The sequence below is a fragment of the Marmota monax genome, unplaced genomic scaffold, assembly GCF_021218885.2.
Source record: "Marmota monax isolate L192 unplaced genomic scaffold, Marmota_monax_Labrador192_F-V1.1 WCK01_AAM20220418_F8-fsc00001, whole genome shotgun sequence".
Taxonomy (NCBI): Eukaryota; Metazoa; Chordata; class Mammalia; order Rodentia; family Sciuridae; genus Marmota; species Marmota monax.
The window spans coordinates 26,451,263-26,472,116 of NW_026693777.1; the positions used below are offsets into that span (position 1 = coordinate 26,451,263).

The 20,854-nt window shown below is 39.5% G+C and overlaps 1 protein-coding gene across 4 annotated transcripts in view; it reads right to left on the reverse strand.

Moving 5' to 3' along the window:
- The window catches only part of Daam1 (dishevelled associated activator of morphogenesis 1), a 176,669-nt gene that overhangs the window by 117,756 nt on the left and 38,059 nt on the right, over positions 1 to 20,854 (reverse strand). The window contains exon 1 of one of the 4 annotated variants that reach the window (XM_058584622.1): positions 733 to 1,177. The exons of the other annotated variants lie outside the window; for them this stretch is intronic. The gene's annotated coding sequence lies outside the window, so the exon portion shown is untranslated. Of the gene's footprint in view, positions 1 to 732; positions 1,178 to 20,854 lie in introns of those variants that run through there. 4 annotated transcript variants of the gene reach the window in all.

The window sequence follows — 20,854 nt, forward strand, 5'->3', positions numbered from 1 at the left end:
GGTTCTCCATTTAGGAAGTTTGTGCTGCTCACATGACAGAAACCAGAGTCTGGAAGCCAGGACATCTCATCTCAATCATCAAGGAAAGAGACAAACCCAAAGTGTCACTGGAGTGCCCCACCAAAGAAACTACAACCAAGCCAGAGAGCACTGCCCCCCTCAGCTGCTGACCTGTTGCAATTTTGGAGTTACATCAATAAACACATTTAAGCTAAAGACAAACAAAATGCAAATCATTCTCCCCTTTGGGCTCTAGTCTTCACTGCCTCTAAGGGATCCACTCAAAGATCTCACAAGGACAAAGACAAATGTGGGGTTACAATAACATAAGAAGCTACCATTCAATGGCTGGCTTTGTCACATCAAAGCTCTCATTTGTCCAAGAGGCTGAGTTCTGTTCTTTAATATGTGAGAGAACCCATCTTTCCTGAATCACCTAGCAACTCTTTCAGAAAGGATCTGGGAGAGCCAAGCCATGGTACATGCTGGTAATCCCAGCAGCTCAGAAGGCTGAGGCAGGAGGATCACAATTCAAAGCCAACAACTTAGCAAGGCTCTGAGCAACTTAGGGAGACCTTATCAAAAGTAAAAAACTAATTAAAAAAGAATGGAGATGGGACTCAGTAGTTAAGAACCCCTGGTTCAATCCCCAGTATGTATGTATGTGTGTGTGTGTGTGTATGTGTGTGTGTGTGTGTGTGTGTGTATCTGTTGCAAGACAACGGCAATCACCTGTACTCTACATGGTCTGGTCCTCAGCTGATCCAAATGGAGTGCCCTCCTGAAGTTGGTCTTCACAAATACCTGTGAATACAGCTGCCTCTTAAAACATTACCTACCACAATGACCACAGTTCAGGTACTTAAGTTTTAAGACCTTCTCACACAAGGATAGCAGTCTTTGGTGCATCCACATGGGAAATGCAAATGATATGGAAAGACATTGGCTAAAAAAGAAAGACTTTTTCAGGCATTCTTTTAACTTCCTCACAACTAAATTTATTCAGGCATATTGAGAGAAAAGAATTTGCATAGATATATATTTAGTTTCAACAACTGTTTTCTAGATCTTCAAAGTATAATACGAATGGGGGGAGGGGACTGCAGATTGTCTGAGCTGAGGACTCCTGCCACAGTCTTCACAGTAATATGGAGTCCCTCTCCCCAGTGAGAACAGAAGACCCAGGGCCCCTGGGAGAGGTGATAACTGCCTGTCCTCACAGCCCCCAAATCGGATGCAGCTCAATGTGACTCCTTCTCAATTTATAACTAGAGCTTACAAAGACATTTCATTGTTAGGTGGGTGTAATCTTTATTTCTACACAGGCTTCTGTGAAGAACACCAGGTCACAGGAACACTTGGCCAAAGATGGTTTAGCTCAGTTCCCTGGACTAAAAATAAAGAAAGATTTGCCCAAAGGGTTTTTTATCTTCATGCTTACTGAAAGCAAATTTTAAAGCTCACTAATTACCTTCCTCTTTTATGTTCTTCCTACTATTTTTATGCCAAACGACTTTAATACAATTGCAAGAGGAGAAAATGAAACACCGCTAGAACAAAGAATCTTAGTTAAAATTAGCCCTCTTTCTGGTGACAATAAAGAACCCCCCTCTCCCTTGGGGCAAATGTCTCTGCTTTCCAGTCCTGGAGGCTGATAATCAGACGCAGTGCAATACTGGCATCTGTGGAATTGCGACCAGGGTTCAAATATGGGCTCATCCACTTCTTTCATCAAAAGACTCAAGGAAACACACTTGGATTCTCTGATGCTTAGTCTTATCACCTGTAGAAATGAAGAAGAGTTGTGTATAATTTGGCCTCTATTTTGTAAGAAAGTAAATTGAGACAGCTTAATATTAAAAAGCCCGTGAGACCAACCCTTCAACATAGAATGAGAGACAAACATGGAAACAGGAGGAGCCCAGGGGACAGTAGATAAAGAAAAGTAAAAAATCTAGGAAAGCTAGACCGCAAACTTTGGTGTGACCTTCCAAACAGCCCAGGCAAAAGGGAAAATGGATGGATCTTGCAACTCTCCCTCACCAATTAAAAGAAGCATATCAACTTGCCCCCAACAGAAGATTCCTTCTCAGCTCTGGGAGAAACTGCTCACAGGCATGATCTGAGGGCTAAGTGAGCTGGTGTGTGCCATTTTTCTCACTCTGACTAGCACTCCAAGTACTCAGCAAGTACCCGATGGCTTTTAAGTGGACACTGTGACGTAAAGTCAGAACCACATTAAAAAGTTGGAGGAAGGATTTATACTTGTTAACTACGGTTTGGTGGAAATATGCTAACCAGATTCCTTTCTCTGACATTCCTGAGTGTGTCAGCAGAGCAAATTCCTGGAATGAGGCTGGCTTAATCTCTATAGGCAGTTGTCATCACTAAATCAAGAGCTCTGTAGGTTGGTCAGCTTATCTGCAAATTGTGGGAAATTCTCTGAGGGTTTGCGGGGCACTGTGGAAAAGGGCACTTATAATAAAGCTTTCCTGCATATTTTAAAGAATGTAAAAGGTTTAATATTCCAAAAACTTGCACGAAAAATACCATGCGGCATACCCCATTTAGTCACTGAGTACACTGACATTGGCAATGCTGATCTGATTGCCCTTCATAGTTTCCTCAGTCACTGATCTCATCTACTTATTATTTTATTTTCTAATTCTGAAAGCATCTTCTTTGGCCAGAAAAGTAACTGTGAATTGGTCATCAAGAGTGAAAACCTACCACAAACCCTGAACATATAAGGATTCAGGGTCACTGGCTTTCACACTTCTGCCTCAGAAAGATCATTCTGAACACATGTGGACATAGCCACCATCTGCCATAACAAATGTAAAAAATGTTTATAGAAAGCTAAGTATATGGTGTTTCCTGGGTTTCCAATTACAGTGTGGTGAATTGTTTACTACAGCCCCAGTCTCTCCCCAAGGCCTGCTACTCAGAGGGGCTCATTTTGGAGAAGGTGCAGAGCAATGCATTGGGGCCAGCCCCACACCTATGCTCAGGCTTTCCCTAATGAGTCCTGTTCATGATGAGGCAGGGAGAAGCCACCCAGAAACCATAAGCCCAGGAGATGGAGTCACACTATGAAAACTGGAACTCCCTTCAAAAGAAGCACCTTGCCTTTCATAAAAATCCTACTTACAAACTTTACATAATAAATCTTCAAAAGAGGCTTATGGAAAGATCATAATAAAAGCTTTCATTATATGAGAGCTTTAAGTGTAGAAAAAAAGGCAGTAAAGAAGCCACTTGGTCTCTGGTTCTGTCCTGTGTAAGGTGTGTGTGGATTCAGCAGGTGCTGACTCACTCTCCAACCAGAACTCTCCGAGCCTCTAGGGAGACACCCATGTCCCCTGATGTTCACAACTGAAGGCAGTATTTTGCTTTGTCCTGTCAGCCTCTAAAGATACAGCTTTATAAAGACTTAGAGAAATAAAGCTCTCACATGGGACTTCCCCAACCTCTCTTCATGTTGGGAACTTCCATAATCACTTAAATAAACAGCCCTTTGAAAATAAACAAAACAAAAACACTAGGATGCAGGGAGATGACTTCAGCCCTACGATGCACAGTCTAATAACCTGTGGATGGGAAAGTGAACTGTACCACCGCGGGGGAAGACGATCTGGCAATACCTGTTGTGATGTACTGCCTTTGAACCACATCTGAGAAGAAGCCTTAGAGTCTCTATCTAGGAACTTCACCTACATAATATACATGGGCACAGAGATTTATTGATAAGTTCACTGTGGCCTTATAACAGGAAGCAAACAGGATTCATGATTTGTAATAGAGAAGCACCTATTTTCTTCCATAGGTAAATGTTTTAATAAATGTTGGAGCCTCATATGCTAGTGCCAATGCCGTACCCCACGCTAAGAAAATCAGAATCTCTGGCATTGGGGCCCCAGCATGGTTATTTTCCCATGTTCCATGGTGATTCCAGTGGGCAGACAAGTTTGAGAAAAAGTGCTTGAGAACCCTAAGCCTGGGGTTACAAACAACATGTTAGGTCCATGGGAACTGAGAGAGAAAGATCTAACATTTTTCAGACAAAAAGACAGACTGATACAAGTCAAGTAACACAACTATGAATATATATATATATATATATATATATATATATATATATATATATATATATAGCTATTTATGCTGAAAACTGAAAAAAAATTACACTTGTACCAATATGCATTTTTTTTAGATATATAACCCTCCCAAAACCCTACATATGTGAATGTATACAGATCTTTCCTGAATTGCTTTAAGTCTGAGCTGTAATATAACTATTTAGCCAAGTGCTTGGAACATAGAAGATACTCAATAAATGGTGACTAATATTTCCATGTTGTCTAAGTTTATCTCTGGGGAACCTACAGGAAGAGTTTCAAAAGGAAAATGAATTCTCATAAGTACATATACAGGTGTCAGCATACTATTAAAACTAGAATGTTTGTGAGCCTTCTCATAACCTCATTAAAACTAAATATATATCTGAAAAAAATCATTAGCTGTTATATTGGCCCTTTCACAGCTTGCTTTTTGTGCATACTTGAAACTATACCCATAATGCAGACAGCTTCACTGTCAATATTATATTGGTTAGCATATTTATCATAATGACCCACTTAAAAGTTTTTCCATGTCAGCCAACAATCTAAAAACTTCAGTGTAATGCAAGATGCAACCTTGAAGAAACATAGAATGAAAATGTCCCCAAGATTGGAGGCAGCTGCTATAGGGATAACAATGTAATAAATGTTTAAATAATGCTTTGTTTTGTTTTAAAATCTGCAGGTCCCAAGTGGCAATTTATGGAGAATCTCTGGCTCACAAAAGCCATTATATCAGAAGCTTTTCAAATGGTGCCAGAGCCAGTTAGAAGAGATCACAACGGGTTCTGTTAGTGTTTTCTTTTATTGGGCTCTATTTCCATTATGGTTCTATTGGAAATCTTGAGGTTTCACATATATACTTCAGGATAGCAGGCTGCAGAATGTTCCTAAATGAAATGCATTACTTGGAATACATATTACTTGGTAAGGTGCAATCAAATATAATAAAAATTTAGAAGTGAATTCAGTTCAATTTTCAAAATTTTCTTGTATTTTCACATGCTTTTTAAAAAGTGTTCATAATATTTAGTTAACCCTACTAACTTGTATGCTCAATGTTTTGGCTGTAGAAATTTTAAAACTGGTTTCCAGCAATGTTCTTAAATACACATTCCTGAGGTTATATCTTTAAAAGGTGGAATGTTTGGAGTCCCCTTTATCAACAGATAAAAGTTACCACACTGCTTACAGAATGAAATGAAAAAAAAAAAAAAGTTGATCATGTGAATTTACAAGGGGAAAAGGATAGTCATGCAGAATGAAGTTCAGATTTTATCAAGGAATTTTATGAAACTGAGATCTGAATGCTGATAACAGACCAATGAGATAAGACTCTAATTGCTTCTGGCTACTCCTCCCAAGTTTATATGCCTGATTCAAATATTCATTGAAGATAGTTGGAAAGGAAATCAATGGTTTTGAGAACTGCAACATGATTATCAGTATACTAGTAGCAGTTCCAGTGACATAGAGTTACCATTACTTTGAAAGCAAATGTCAGTTGGAAAAAAAAAACACACAATGGCTTTTTCTGAAATTGTGATAAACTGCAGACTCCCAGACACACAGCTCAGAGGACAGAGATCAGGTCCAAATGGCACAGCCTCCCTCAGTGGGGCAGGCCTATTAAGCTTTGGGGAAATACCTAAGGCACTAGGAATTTATTCTGCTACCTGTTGCATGGATAGGCTCCTTTGTCAACTGCATTCCAACTGAATTCCAGAAATCCCAGATGACCTAGGGAGAATCAGGGAATGATAGCATCTCTGGGTATAAAGAAGCACCCAAAGGCAGAGTCTTGAGGAAGTACAAAGTGAAGGATGGGTGCTTTCCTATTAATGTGTGCTTCAAAACAGCCTACCCTGCCTATGCGAAACAGAAATAAGGCACAGATGCTGGGGGGAGGAGGAGGGAAGGGTGGCAGGAAGCTGCATGAGCTCCTGGGCATCCCCCACAGCATAAGCGCCCCCCCCCCTTTGCCCCCCCCCCGCCCTGTTGAGCGGCTGAATTGGTGAACATACATCATCATCCAACCAACCTAAAGATGAAAAGAGAAATAACCGGCAGTCACAAGAAAGCTTGATTTCTCATTGGTGACTCCTTTTCGTGTGCTAAATGTCCCTAGGAAGTTACTCACATAGCTCAACAAACTCTTCTGAAACTGCAGGAGCCAAACAGTAAGTGAAGAAGGATGGGTCATGGATTTTAATTTCTCTAAGTGGGTTACTACACTCTTGATCCAACCCTGCCTCAAAAACAAAACAGAATCCAAAGTCCTCCCACTGTCATCAGAAGGAAGCTGCCACTCACTAGCCATTGTGTCCTCTCCAACCCAACTCTGTAATCTTCTACATAATTGGGTGTGAACACTAACTGCTTTATTGGGTAATTGAAGAAGACTACAAACTAAAGAGACCGTCTCTCTTGCAAAATTTGTTCTAAATGAAATAACATGAAAAGCTGTTTTAAAATTGTTATCCCTCTTCCCTTACCAAGCCCGGAGTATTTGGACTGTGGTCAATGTTTGGACTTCAGATTTCTGAGGAATGTTGTTAAACAGCCAAAAGTTATCAGGGGCTAAATGTGGGAACCTCCACACAGGGCTGGTTAAGTGATCTAGGGAACCCTCACAACACAAAACAATGAGAGATACTCACTGTAAATATATAAATTTTTATTTGTCAACGATACTTTAATTTAAAAAATGGGACTGGGGTTGTGGCTCCTTGGGCTGGGGTTGAGGCTCAGTGGTAGAGCACTTACCTCGAATGTGTGAGCTATTCAATTTGATTCTGAGCACCACATAAAAATAAATAAATATTGTGCCCATCTACAACTAAGAACATTTAAAAAAAAAATGAAACACTTTCCAATTTAAGAAATCTAACTCAAAAGTCTAAGTTACATAATAAACATGGCATATTATAAATACAAACTAGACACACATGTTCAAGCAAACAGAGAAGTTAGTTAGTTAGTGTATGATAAAACTGGATACCAAATTAGATACCAAAGCCCATTTAAAAGTGGCTCCTTTTAGAGAGTGAAATGAAACTTAGAAAAAGAAGGAAACTTTATTTCATCTTACTCCCCTGTTTTAGCTTTTTGTTTGTTTTGTTTTGTTCAACATGGGTTTGGATTACATTTTTTCTCCTCAATTATCAATCAGTCTCTGAAAGTTTAGAATGATTTAGCAATATAATATTTATTTAGTTCTTTAAAAAATTAAATAACATCCAACCACAGAGGTGAAAGACTTGTATATGAACAACTACAAAACATTTCTGAAAATAAATTTTAAGTTCACATGGATTAAATAATGAATTGGAAAACTTTATATTGTTCATATGTCAATATTTCTCAAAGCAATGTATAGATTCAGTGCAATCCTTTCTAAAACCCCAATGATTTTTTTTTTGCAAAAGTAGAGAAATCCAAAAGTCACATGGACTCTGAAAGCTCTCTCTCTCTCTCTCTCTCTCTCTCTCTTTAATTTTTTTAGTTGTAGATGGACATACACTCTATTTTATTTATTTATTTATCTTTATGTGGTGCTGAGGTTGGAACCCAGTGCCTCACACGTGCAAGGCAAGCACTCTACCACTGAGCCACACCCCCAGCCCCTGAAAGGACTCTTGATAGCCAAAACAATCAGGAATAAAGAAGAACAAAGTTGGAGGTCCTACGCTTCCTGATTTGAAAACCTAGTATTAAAATAATTTTAAAAATATGGTCTAGGTGTAAAGATAGACATAGGAACCAATGGAATAAAATGGACATCCCTGAAATAAACTCTAAGATATATAGTCAAATGATCACTGACAAGGAAGTCAAGGCCACTTAATGGAGAAAGAAGAGTCCCTCCAACAAAGGGTACTGGCAACACAGAATATCTACATGCAAAAGAAGGAAGTCAGACCATTACTTATTTCAGATACAAAATAAATTCAATATGGACTAAAGACCTACAACTATAGAAATCATTGAAGAAAACATAGGGGGGAAGCTTCATGAGAGCGGATCTGACAATGGTTTTGTTTTGTTTTTTAATTTGGCTATAACACTAAAAGTATAGGCAACAAAAGCAAAAGTAGACCCTTGGGATACATCAAACTTCAAACCTTCTGTGCATCGATCAACAATGAAAAGGTAACCTGTGGAACATGATAAAACACCTGCAAAATATTTCTGGTAAGAGGCTGACATCCAGAACTCCTACAGATCAACGAACAACCCAATTAGAGAACAGGCAAAGGACTTGAATAGATACTTCACCAAAGATGGCATACAAATATCCAACATGCATATAAAAAGATGCTCAACAGCACTGACTATTAGAGCAATGAAAATCAAAACCACAGTAAGATATCATCCCCTATCCATTGAGATGGCTACTAACAAAACAAAACATAAAATACCAAGTACTGGCAAGGCTGTGGAGAAATTGGAACCTTGTGTAATTGGTGGGATTGCAAAATGATACAACCACTCTGGAAGTAGGTAAAGTGGTTCTTCAAAAAACTAAAGATAGAACTATGATAGGATCCAGCAACCTACCTCTAGGAATACATCCAAAGGAATTAAAAGCAGGTCTCAAAGGTATTTACATACCAATGTTCACAGCACATTATTCTCACAATAGCCAAGAGGTAGAAGAAAGCCATTCAACAAATGAATAAACAAAATATACAATATACATACAAGGGAATATTACTATCCTTAAAAAAAGAAAAAAAATCCTGTCACATGCTACAACCTTGAGAACACTATGCTGGAGTGAAATAAGCCAATCACAAAATAGATAAATACTGTAAGATTCTATTTATAAAAGATATCTGAAGAAGTCAGATTCATAGAAACAGAAAGCACAGTGGTGGTTACCAGGGGCTGGGGGCAGGAAGGAAATGGGGATTTTTGTTGTTGTTGTTGTTGTGCTTAATGGGTAAAAAGTTTCAGTTCTGCAAAGTCAAAGTTTCAGAGATCTGTTTCACAACAACGTGAAAATAGTTAATACTAAACCATAGACATAAAAATGATAATATGGTAAATTTTAAAAAATAAATAACTTTCAGTCATCAACCCTCTTCAACATGCTGGATACTTTTAATATTCTTTACATCCATTCACCATCTTAACTAATCAAAGAGATACACAATGAGTCTTTAAGTGTCTCATTCCATCTTTCCACTGTCATAAATAACTATGCTCTGACCTTGGTTCACAGAATGCCTTAAAATAAAAACAATCTGCTCAACTGCAAAACACTAATACAAGCAATGAATTTCTTCCTTTAAACTTATAATCAACTTAGAGAGGGGAAAGGTAAGAGAGGCCACCATATAATTCACAAAGACAACTCTGTGTATCAGAATCACCCTAACTTATCACTATAACCACACAACACACAGCTATTCATGTTCACTACATTTTATAATTTAGAAGCCCCTTAAGTCATTCTATATATATATATATATATATATATATATATATATTTTTTTTTTTTTTTGCTACAGAAGTATATATTACTAGCTTCATCTTTAGAGCAACCACTTTCGAGGTAGCAGACCTAGAAACATTATATGACAGACTAAAATATCTAATTGAAGAATTCTTTTGTTAGGCATTTATTAGAAGGTTTGACCCGACAGAAACAAATTCACTTCATAATCTCAAAATCCTGCTTCCTAAAGCCCAATTCTAAAGCTATTGAAATAGCAATACGCTGTATCCTGTTACATTCAGGGCTTTGGACACAACCTTTAAAAAGTAAGCAAACACAGTTATGGAAAGTATAAATTACAAAAGGGCACCAAATGGAAATATAACAGCTGATCACAAAAGACAAAAGTAAACACTGGTAAGTATTTCTTAAAGGATAAGAAAACTGAAGCCAAAATAAAAGGGTATATAACATAAAGAGACCTCAAAATAACAAAGTAAAGAAAATTGGGCTTCCTTTGCAATTCAAGGCAATATTCAATTCACTTGAAGACATGATAAAAAAAATAATGCTTAAGCCTTATTCATCATCATTTCAAGAGTTCTGCAGAATACACCATCACCTTTCCACTGAGCCCCAAATCTTATCCCCACCCCCCACCATGAAATCATCAGTTACCTTATAGGCACCAGCTTTCATTCCAGAAAAACAATCACCCAGGACAGCCTGTTTTCATTAGGTCTCCCTCCTACTGTCAGCAGTCAAGAGAGCCATGACAAATGCTCTTGCTTACCTGGATGCCAGGTATATATATAAACACTGCCCCGCCTCATTGGGTAGTGTCACATAAAACCCAGTCCCTTTGTGGAAAATATGCTTAACAATTGTACTTGCTTATGCTGGAAAAGCAACCAGAACAGGGATGCCCAGAGACACTTAAATACACACACACACACACACACACACACACCACACAGGTCAAACTGGGTCTTCCTCAGGTACAATTCATAGACAGTCAAGAATTACCCCCTGCCCACACACACACACAAATCTCAACTTTGCAATTCAGCGTATGTATGATAATTTGTACATTTTTTTATTCATTCATTAACCTAAGGCCCTGGTGGACACTCACTCCCCTGTCCAGTCTTGGTAGATAAGGAGGAACAACACATTTGTGGACTTTGCACATACAGAGCCAATAGTTCTCAGCCACATGAGCCCCTGGCTTCTCAAGCCATCTCAACATCCCACATGCTATCTGACTTTGTGAAAAGAGAGATGGTGTATGTGTGTGGGCAGGGGGTGGTGGAGGGGTCAGACTTTCTCCTCAACTTAAGCAGACCAGAGCAGATATTCTACTTGCCTCAAATCTCAGTTCAGCTGGCCAGTAACATCCAGGCAACCTTGAACATGGAGCACTGAGGAGAGTAAGTAGAAGATGTCTACATTCTTTTTTTTTAATTTTTTTTTTTTGAGAGAGAGAGAGAGAATTTTTTTTAATATTTATTTTTTAGTTTTTGGCAGACACAACATCTTTGTTTGTATGTGGTGCTGAGGATCGAACCCGGGCCGCACGCATGCCAGGCCAGCGTGATACCACTTGAGCCACATCCCCAGCCCCTAAGATGTCTACATTCTTGAGAACCAGGGCACAGCGGTATCCCTGGGATGCTCATGTTTGGAATTTCACTAAACTTCCACTTCCACCCATGATGGACTAACTGCTGTTGGAATGGCCCTCCCACTATAAATAACTGGAGAAATGGACAGAATCTACGAAACAACTTTAGTCGGTCACTGGAAAAAAGCAGTACCTGACAGTGAAGATCAAAAAAGATAAGATCCATTGAGTTCAGCCCCTACTTGCTCCCAGTGGTTCTACTGGAAGAGGAAATCCCAACCAAGTTCAGAGTTCTTGCTGAGTCAGAGATAAAAGTTCAGTGGGAATAAGGGAGTGATAGCTCTGGATATCTGCAAAGGAGGACCTCAAATCACAGACTAAGTATCAACCTGCACACAGACCTGGGGCTCACAGAGGCCCTCAGCAGCCGGGGTAGAAAGGTCTGATAATCCATAGACATGAGGAAGCACCCCCAAAAGGATCTGAGACTCAAGCTGCTCCAGAAAAAGCAGTTTCAAAAAGACCTCAATGATTCCAAGTAACTTATCTGGTAGCTTAACTGCCAGAACAAAGTCCATCACTCTTTAAAGTAAATTCTTCAGGTAGAAAGAAATTGATACCAGATAGCAATCTGGATCTACACAAAGCAGCAGTGAAGAACTCTGGAATGGCCAGTATGCAGGTAATTATGCAACCAGGCACTGCCTCGGAGCTTCCCAAGCATTTGACCTGTAGGACACAATGATACTGACAGGGTCTGAAGGTCAGCATCAAAGTAGTCCCCGATTCTCCCAACTAACCTCAGTCAGTCTCTTTAAGCTCTCTAAGCCATGGTGTCCTCAGGATAATGTCATCCCTTGACTTGTCATCACATCATAAATGAATATCAAAATGTTTTGGAAACTTCGGGGATTAACCCAATCATCCAGCAATTTTCACTGAGCACCTTCTATGTATATTTCTAGGCCCTACAGTTTCCTCATCTGTAAAACAAAAATGTTAATAGTACTCAGCCCACAGAATTACCATTCAGATTAAATAATACATGTAAATATAGATAATAACTACATATTTGTCATAAATTCTTATATAAGCATTTATAATAATTTCTATTATTATTACTATTACTACTGCTACTAGCACTGCTGCTTACTAATTCTACTACCAGGCACACATTGCTGAAAAAGGCCATTTTGATTGTTGCCCTCAGAGAATTTACATTTGAGATGTGACAAGAAAAACAAAGCTTTGGGGATAAAAATGATAAAACTTTGCCAAGAAAGTATGGATTATCTAGAAAAAAAGAAGAAGGAGGAGGAGGAGCGGGGAGGGAGAAGGAGGAGGAGAAGGAGGAGAAGGAGGAGGAGAAAGAAGAGGAAGAGGAGGAGAAGAAGGAGGAGGAGGAGAAGGAGGAGGAGCAGGAGGAGAAGGAGAAGAAGGAGGAGCAGGAGGAGGAGGAGACGAAGGAAAAGGAGGAGGAGAAGAAAGAGGAGGAGGAGCAGGAGGAAGAGGAGAAGGAGGAGAAGAAGAAGGAGAAGGAGGAGTAGAAGAAAGAGGAGGAGGAGCAGGAGGAGGAGGAAGAGAAGAAGGAGCAGAAGAAGAAGGATAAGGAGGAGGAGAAGAAAGAGGAGAAGGAGCAGGAGGAGAAGAAGAAGGAGCAGGAGGAGGAGAAGAAGGAGCAGGAGGAGGAGAAGAAGGAGCAGGAGGAGGAGAAGAAGGAGCAGGAGGAGGAGGAGGAGGAGCAGGAGGAGGTGTCCTCTGGATGAGGAGGAGGAGGAGGAGGAAGAAGAAGAAGAAGAAGAAGAAGAAGAAGAAGAAGAAGAAGAAGAAGAGGAGGAGGAGGAGGAGGAGGAGGAGGAGGAGGAGGAGGAGGAGGAGGAGGAGGAGGAGGAGGAGGCGGCGGTGGCGGAGGAATAATAATAATAATTACTAGCCTAAAGAGAAATCTAGGCTTTAATCCCTACTGGGCTCCTTAAGCAGCTCTGTGACATTGGTTAAGTTGTTTAGCCTATCTGAGCCTCCATTTATCCTCAGAAAGGCAGGATGACAACCTTCAAGGTCCCTTTGAGTTCTAAACTGATGAAGTCAGATAGAGGATCCATTTTACAAGTACCTGTGTCTGCCTTTATTTAGGCAATTTAATCCTTATAGTATCAAATCACTATGTGGGAATGACTAATTTTGAGAAAGGAGGAAGGGGAAAAGATAGTCTGTGATCTAAGAAATCCAGAAGAAATAAGCTCTAGGTCTAGGATTAGTAAAGATAAATCTTCACATTACATCCAAATCTAGAACCAAGGCTGCTCAAGTTATCCCTCGAAAGTGAGGAGTACATAGCCTAGTTGTTTCTACTCAATGCTGGGTAAACCATCATTTTGATTTTTGAGGGCTAAATAATATAATTAGAGGAAGCCGGGAAGTTTCTCCTTCTGGTTCCAATGTCTGAATTGGCTCCAATGAAACAGAACGGTCTTTCTTGTCTACAATTACATAATGGAAAAGAAAAAATGGTAGTATACTGCAGAAGTTCCTTATGCAAGAGAAACATGAAGAAATATGTAAACAGCTAGTTTCTTTTACCCATTGTTTATATTAGCATGCACCACAACTGGTAAGCTATCAACTACAAACACAAAAACTCCCACAAAATTAATTGGTTACAAAACACAGATAAGTTTAGCCAAGTCTCAAAAACCAATGTTTTTCTTTCTGCTGAACTTCATTCAAGAAAGAGATCCTGCTGTAAGACAGAGGAAATATTTGAATCTTAAGACAATCTATGATTGATGTTCCAGAAATAGTTTAGAAAGAACCTTTTCCAAAGTTTTCCCAACATTTTGCAGAGGACATGCCAAAGGCTTGGCTTTGCAGAATCTTATAAAGTAAAAGCCCCTTCTAATTTCGTTGAAGAGAACATGCCATGCAATATTAACCCAGAAAAAATACTTGTGTGTGTGTGTGTGTGTGCATGCATGCGCGTACGTGTATGTATATATATTTAAACATAATGCCATGTGATTTCAGGAATTTCTCAGTCCCCCTCTGTACATGATGGGTCTCTGCACAAGCACCTCTAATTTAAAGTATATACAACCAAGACATACTGAAGGCGTTCTTAAAGTGAATGTATGCATACACATGTACATATATGCATGCACACATACAGAGTAAAATTTGAGAGTAAGCTGTATCTGCCTTTGGCATTCTAATCACTAGCTCTGATGCGTCTCATATTTATTGACTTCACATGCCTAAGGGAATTACCCCATCTCCTCATTCACATGATCTAATAGGGAGGTCAACCAGATGGCCCCGCCTCTTCATCCATGGAGGTAGACACATGGCATTGGTTTTGCCAATCAAGACACTCTACCTCTGGGCCAAGTAGCTGATTTGGGGATGGCACACAACACCAGGAAGACTAGAGGTACCTCGATTTGGTACCAGGAATTGAAACTGGGAGCAGGGGGCTTAACTACTGAGCCACATCCCCAGCACCTACCCCCTTTTTGAGACAGGGCCTCGCTAAATTGCTGAGACTGGCTTCAACTTACAATCTTCCTGCCTCAGCATCCCTAGTCGCTGGAATTACAGATGTGTACCACCACGCCCTGGCGAAGACTAGAGGTCTTAATGTGGAGTGATGCTGTAGTTGAGAGGGTTGTGCTATTTTTCTTGGAATCATGATGAATGAGGACCACATACACCTGAAATTTACAATAGCAGCCTTTTCCCCCACATGCTAGAAACTGCCCCAAAATGAAGCCAGTAAAGATAAAAGTAGAACTGAGAGACGAGACAAGGAACAGGAAGATGTGAAGAGGTTCTCATGACATCATTTAACTAAAAGACCTAACTAAACCTCAAGTCAAATATTCTTGAATTTCTCATTATGTGATTCCATGAACCTTTTTCTCCCTCAGACCAATTTATGGGTTTAGGGGTTTCTGTCACCCAAAAAGATGCAAAATAATAAAAAAAAAAAAACCAAACCACCAAATTTGTGATCAACTTGTATAAATGAAATGGAAACTAATATTTAATGAGTATCTCCAAATACCAGATCCCATATGGGACATTCAACATGTATTGTCATCTCAGTTCATTTTTGTAGTCATGCTGGGATACAGATATCAGAGTTTTATAATAAAGAAAGGTCCCAAGAAATGAAGTAATAATCAAAACCCATAGAACTATAAGGTACCAACAAGGATTTAAACTCGGCCTGTCTCATTTCAAAGCCCATTCTTTCTCTACCTACCATCCCTCAGACCACAAACACATCTTTCAGGCTACAGCATTATTATTTTCTAAGAAACAACCTAAGAGTCAGCTTAGTGATCAAACTACAAATTTAAATACAAATGTCTCGTTTTAGAAAAGGGTTTAAAATGAACCTTTGCTGTTCACATATTGATATGAATAATGTAACACCTCTTTGCTCAAAGGGTTCCTATTTTGGAAACAAGTTTTGCCTTGACTTAACAGAAGTCTTAAGCTTATTGGGGATGCATTCCTTAAAGCTTGGAAGTGACACAAGGTTTTATATATATGTGCTGGAAAGATAAAGTTACTAGAATGTAAAACTCATCAATAGGATACAAAAATCATCATCATTGCTAATCAATGAGCTTTTAGAAATAATACCATCCAGCTACTCTATCTAAAGACAGGCCACAATCTGAAATTTTAGTCATTCATCTCTAACTCTGTCCTAGCAAGGGAGTTTGAGGAAGACAGACCGTGTGACAGGGAAGTAAAAGTGTGTGGGGCGTAGGGGAGATACAACAAGGAAAAAACTAGGAACTAGGAAAAGTCTCAAGAATCTGGAAATTCTACCATCAAACCTGCAAAAGAAAATGAAACTGGTAAGATATCAAAAGAGGTATAAAGGTAGGTGAAAAACCTAGAAAAAGGTTAAATATTCAGTAAATAAAACTTGGTGTCCTGTTCTGGGCATAAAATTCATCAGTCACAACTCTCTCTTCCCACCCAAAAAAGAATTAAGCAATAAGAAAACTATGTTTAACTTGGCACTACTGTCCTTTTTTGAAGGATCTGGGTATGACAGGTGGCACTAGAAGTCCCCATGTAGGTAATAGCCAATTGTCCTAATTATAGGTTGGACTGCTTATTTTATATAAACACACAAAGAATGTGAAGTGCTAAAACCTTAGGGCATCACCCTCTTTCACAACCCTGCAGTAGCACAGTCTCTTCCTAGATATTTTACAGGTTGCTAAGCACTTTTGTGTGCACAGTGTCATGTGATTTACCTAATGCCCGTAAGAGAGGAAGAGACACGGGCAACTGGAAAGTGGTTTTATTTATATTTTACAGATGAGCAACTATCTTTGAGTAGTTAAGTGGCCTGCACAGGGCCACCCACTCCTAACTAGCAGAGTAGGGACTTGAATTCAGGTGTCCCCTCCCTAATATTCTGTATTGCCAGTCAGCCCATCCTAGAATTGTCCAACAACGGGTAGCCCAAGGTCCTTTCCCTTAAAAGCTCTGATGGAAGAAACATCATTTAAATTGTGTCTGAAAAAGATGATTCATAAGTGTCATTAGCACATCCAGTGTTTTAGAGAACAATGTGCCATACTTCCAAGAGGTGTCCACAGCATTAAAAAAAAAAAATCATTCAAAAGAATTCCAGTGTGTTATTAGGGAAACACGGCTTTGCTCAGTCTTGGGTTCATCCAAACACTGAGTAAGCAGAGGTTACAGGGGAAGGGTTAGGGAAACAAACTGAATGAGCTACACTCCATGCCTTCCCAAGTCACATAGAGAAAAATGAGGGGGGCTGGCCTGCAGGATCACAGTCAGCACAGTGCCAGGGAACACAGAGTAAGGGAAAGCTGCTGGAACCCAAGGCAGCCCAGACTATTTTGGTGAGGTGGACAACAGTGAAAGAAATCACACTGGGCTGAGATCATTACAGACCTGATGGCCCAGCAGAGGGGAGACGGGTGAACACCGTGACAGTGCAGAGCAACAGACACAAATGCCACAAAGGGGTATTAAGAAGTAGGAGGGCTCAGAGGACAGAAAGGGCGCTTCCAGTTAGGATGATCTCAAAAGTGTTTTGAAAAACATGAAATATGAATAGGACTTCAGAGAACAGTTAGGTCTGGGTGAGGCAGAAAGGAAGGGAACTGAAAAGCTACAAAAGCCAACTGTCTTTTCCCCGTGGGGACTCGTCCTGAGCACTCGGACTTCCATGTGGGTCTGGGACAACATCTCTACTTTAGGAGTCCCCTTGAGATTTCTTCATTCATGAGGTTGAAAACATGTCATTTAAAAAAAGAAAGAGAAAAACAGAAACAAACAGAAAACTGATGAAACTCATTTGAGACATTCACCTTGCCAGGGCCTGAAACATGGACCATCTGTGCCTCCCCCATGTCCTCTAAATGGCCTTTATATCCTCTGATGAAAAGATCCCAGAAAACAAATATCCTACTCTTCAAAACTGTGTCATTTGTATCTTCATGAGCCATTCTAAGATACCATTTAATTTTGAAGGAGAAGCAAGTTGTAAATATAGCACCGAAAAGCAGGCTTAGGGTAGCTTCAGAAGAATATATGGGCTTCACTAACTTTCCCATTTTCAACCAAACTGAACCTAGCTAGCTTCGCTAGATGCCATCATGCTTTATAAAAGGAACCCCACAGGTGGTCTTCATTTTATCAATGCAGACCCTAGGAGAGATTAAATGACTTCCACAAGGTCACTCTAATAAGACTCAAGGAGTGATTGTAAATAGATTCTTAGTAACTGAGAAGCATCATTTAGCTAACAGAAATCTCAAAATCCTATATAAATGTGGATTTTACCACAATTTTTAAAAATGATTGGTAGGTGAGAGGAAAAAAAGAAATCCTATATGTTTTTGACTTGAGATGATGGTGTTTTAAACACATTGTTTGGAATTTCACAAAGATTTCCACTGATCGACTTTGTATCTTCTTTAACCCTTTCATAGATGAAGAAGAAACAGAGAAACCCAATTGCAGAGATAAACTACTTCGAAAATCTGAAAAAGCTAGGGACTCCGCGCACTGATTGGCTGGTTCCTGCCTTGAGGAATGGTGTGGGAAGAAGGGAGAAGGAAAGTTCAGATATGTGCTAGTGTCTTACTGCATGCGGACAGTAAGGCCTGTGTTAACCCTGGTACAAAACCTTTCACAAACTCAAGTTTTCAAAAGTGTGTCCAATGGCTTATAGGTAACCTCTTTTTCCTATAGAGGAAAAAGAATATAATGAGCTCCATAATCTCTGATCATTCCATTTTCTAAACATACTGCCTATGCATATGTTTATACAATCTAAAACTAAATCCTCTATTGGCTTAGTTTGGCCAGGGATGATCAAAATAAAGTTTTCAATTTATAATTCTTACAATATTTCTCCTGGTATTTCCATATCCTGCAATGCTCACTGGACACTGAATTTTCTTTCTTCAATAGTCTCTGTGTTCCACCACCTGTGGGGTGTCTCTCTTCTGGAATGTTTCTATCATGCTACGAATAGTTTTCACTACACATTTCCTTCTAACAGAACAGGAATAGATAACTCACATACCCTAGCTCCAAACCAAGTGAACTGAGCCTCAAATTCCAACTGCAACTCTTCAAACCCCATGCCCTTTTCATATTCCAGAATGCAGAGGATATAATGATTGGGTCTACACTGGGGGCTGGCAAAATAGAGCCCATGAGCTAAATTTGGTAGCCTTCCCCCAACAACAGTGTTTTTTCAATAAAGATTTATTTCTTTTGGCCCCCACGCCTAAAATATTTATATTTAGCAACTTGCAAAAAAAAAACACAAAAGTTTATTGACCCCTGCTCTATGTTAAGTACACAAAACAAGAGAGTTTGGGGTAGTTTTCAAGAACCACTTATATTACAAATAAACTCATTCATTTAACAAGCATATAATAAACTTCTTCAGGCCCTATTCTATGTGCTAGAAACTCAGCACAATGAAACAGGCAAGATGAGGGTGCGTTTTCGGAGGTTATATTTAGTGAAAAAAGAAATACAAACAAAAATACTCTAATTTCAGATACATAAAGCAAAATATTTATAAAGGGAGGGACCTGGAGGGGTAGTATTTCCTTAAAAGATACAAAGTCAAAATAAAGATGGTGTCAGGGAAGATGCCATTGGAAGTGCTGCTTGAATGATAAGGGGCCAGTCCTGCAGAAATCTAAGGAAAGACTACTCCATACTCCAGCCAGAGAGCCACAGCTGGAGGGAAGGAAAAACTAGGCATACTCAAAACCTAAGGGCAGCAGATGTACCTGAAACATGGTAGACCAGAGAAGGAGGCGAGGTCAAAGGGGTTGTTAGCAACAGCCAGACCATGGGTGATCGGGGACTTCGATCATAATTAAAATAATTTCCATCTTCAGACCCTTAGTTGTTTTTGTTTTAAGAGACAGACAGAGAGAATTTTTTTAATATTTATTTTTTAGTTTTCGGTGAACATAACATCTTTATTTTATTTTTATTTTTATGTGGTGCTGAGGATCGAACCCAGCGCCCCGCACATGCCAGGCGAGTGTGCTACCGCCTGAGCCACATCCCCCAGCACAGACCCTTAGTTGTTAAAAAAAAAAAAGCATTATATACTATTAGATAGAAAATTAATCATTATGCCACAACTTCTTCCTTTTGATTTGCTAAAAATTGCCTGAAGATTCAATTACCCTGTAGATTAAGAAAAAATACTCTATTAGAGACAGTTTCTGCTAAAGAGGCAGTAACTCCCCTACAAAACAAAATGAAACAAAACTCAGTACCCTTTTCATTTCGAAGACATAAAGTGACCCTTTAAAATGCTTTTTTTTTTTTTTTTGAGAAAGGGAATTTCCCATTATTAAGCATAATTAAGCCTGTTTGCCCAAGTCTGCTAGGCTATTCATTTGATGAAGAGAGGTTTGTCTCCGCTCCACCTCTGTGCATCAGCTGCATTAGTGTTCCACCCCAACTCTTTCAAAGCAGTAGTCTGGTCTCGATGAAAGGCCGTATTCGGCTAAATAGATGAACCGTATGGCTCAGTTGGCCATCTACAAACTGAAAGGAGAATTGTTTCCGGACAGAGAATTTCGATGTGTTGGTGACTAGCCACCATATCAATCTCCTTTGTTAATTCCCTTTCCGTCTTCTGCAGGGAATTTATGATTCTGAAGAGACAACTTTCCATTCTTAGATATAAGAATAAAGAAAGCCAAGGGCATTCTGAAGAAAGGCGAAGACAGAGGTGTTCTGGTAAAACCAAGACTCTCACTCAACAGTGTAAATTTAGGAAGAATCAGTGGTCACCAAATATTCTGGAGGTAAGACATCCTGCTGGCCTTCACTATGACACAACAGACAATTCTGGATCTGCAGGAGAAGCTCGTGATGGGGAACACCATGTGGTAATAGGTATGGGGGCTTATAACCAGACTCGAACAGGCTATAGACAAACAATGTGGGGAAAAATTCTGAAATGCCAGTGTTAAGCAATGGCACTGCTGGAGAGCTCCAATGCACAACTTCTCAAGAGAATTAACTTGCTATCAGTTTTCTTATCTATAAAGTGGTATAAAATAGAACTAACTCCCAGGCTGGAGGATAATTTACTGAGTGCTCAACAAATAGTGTCTTTAT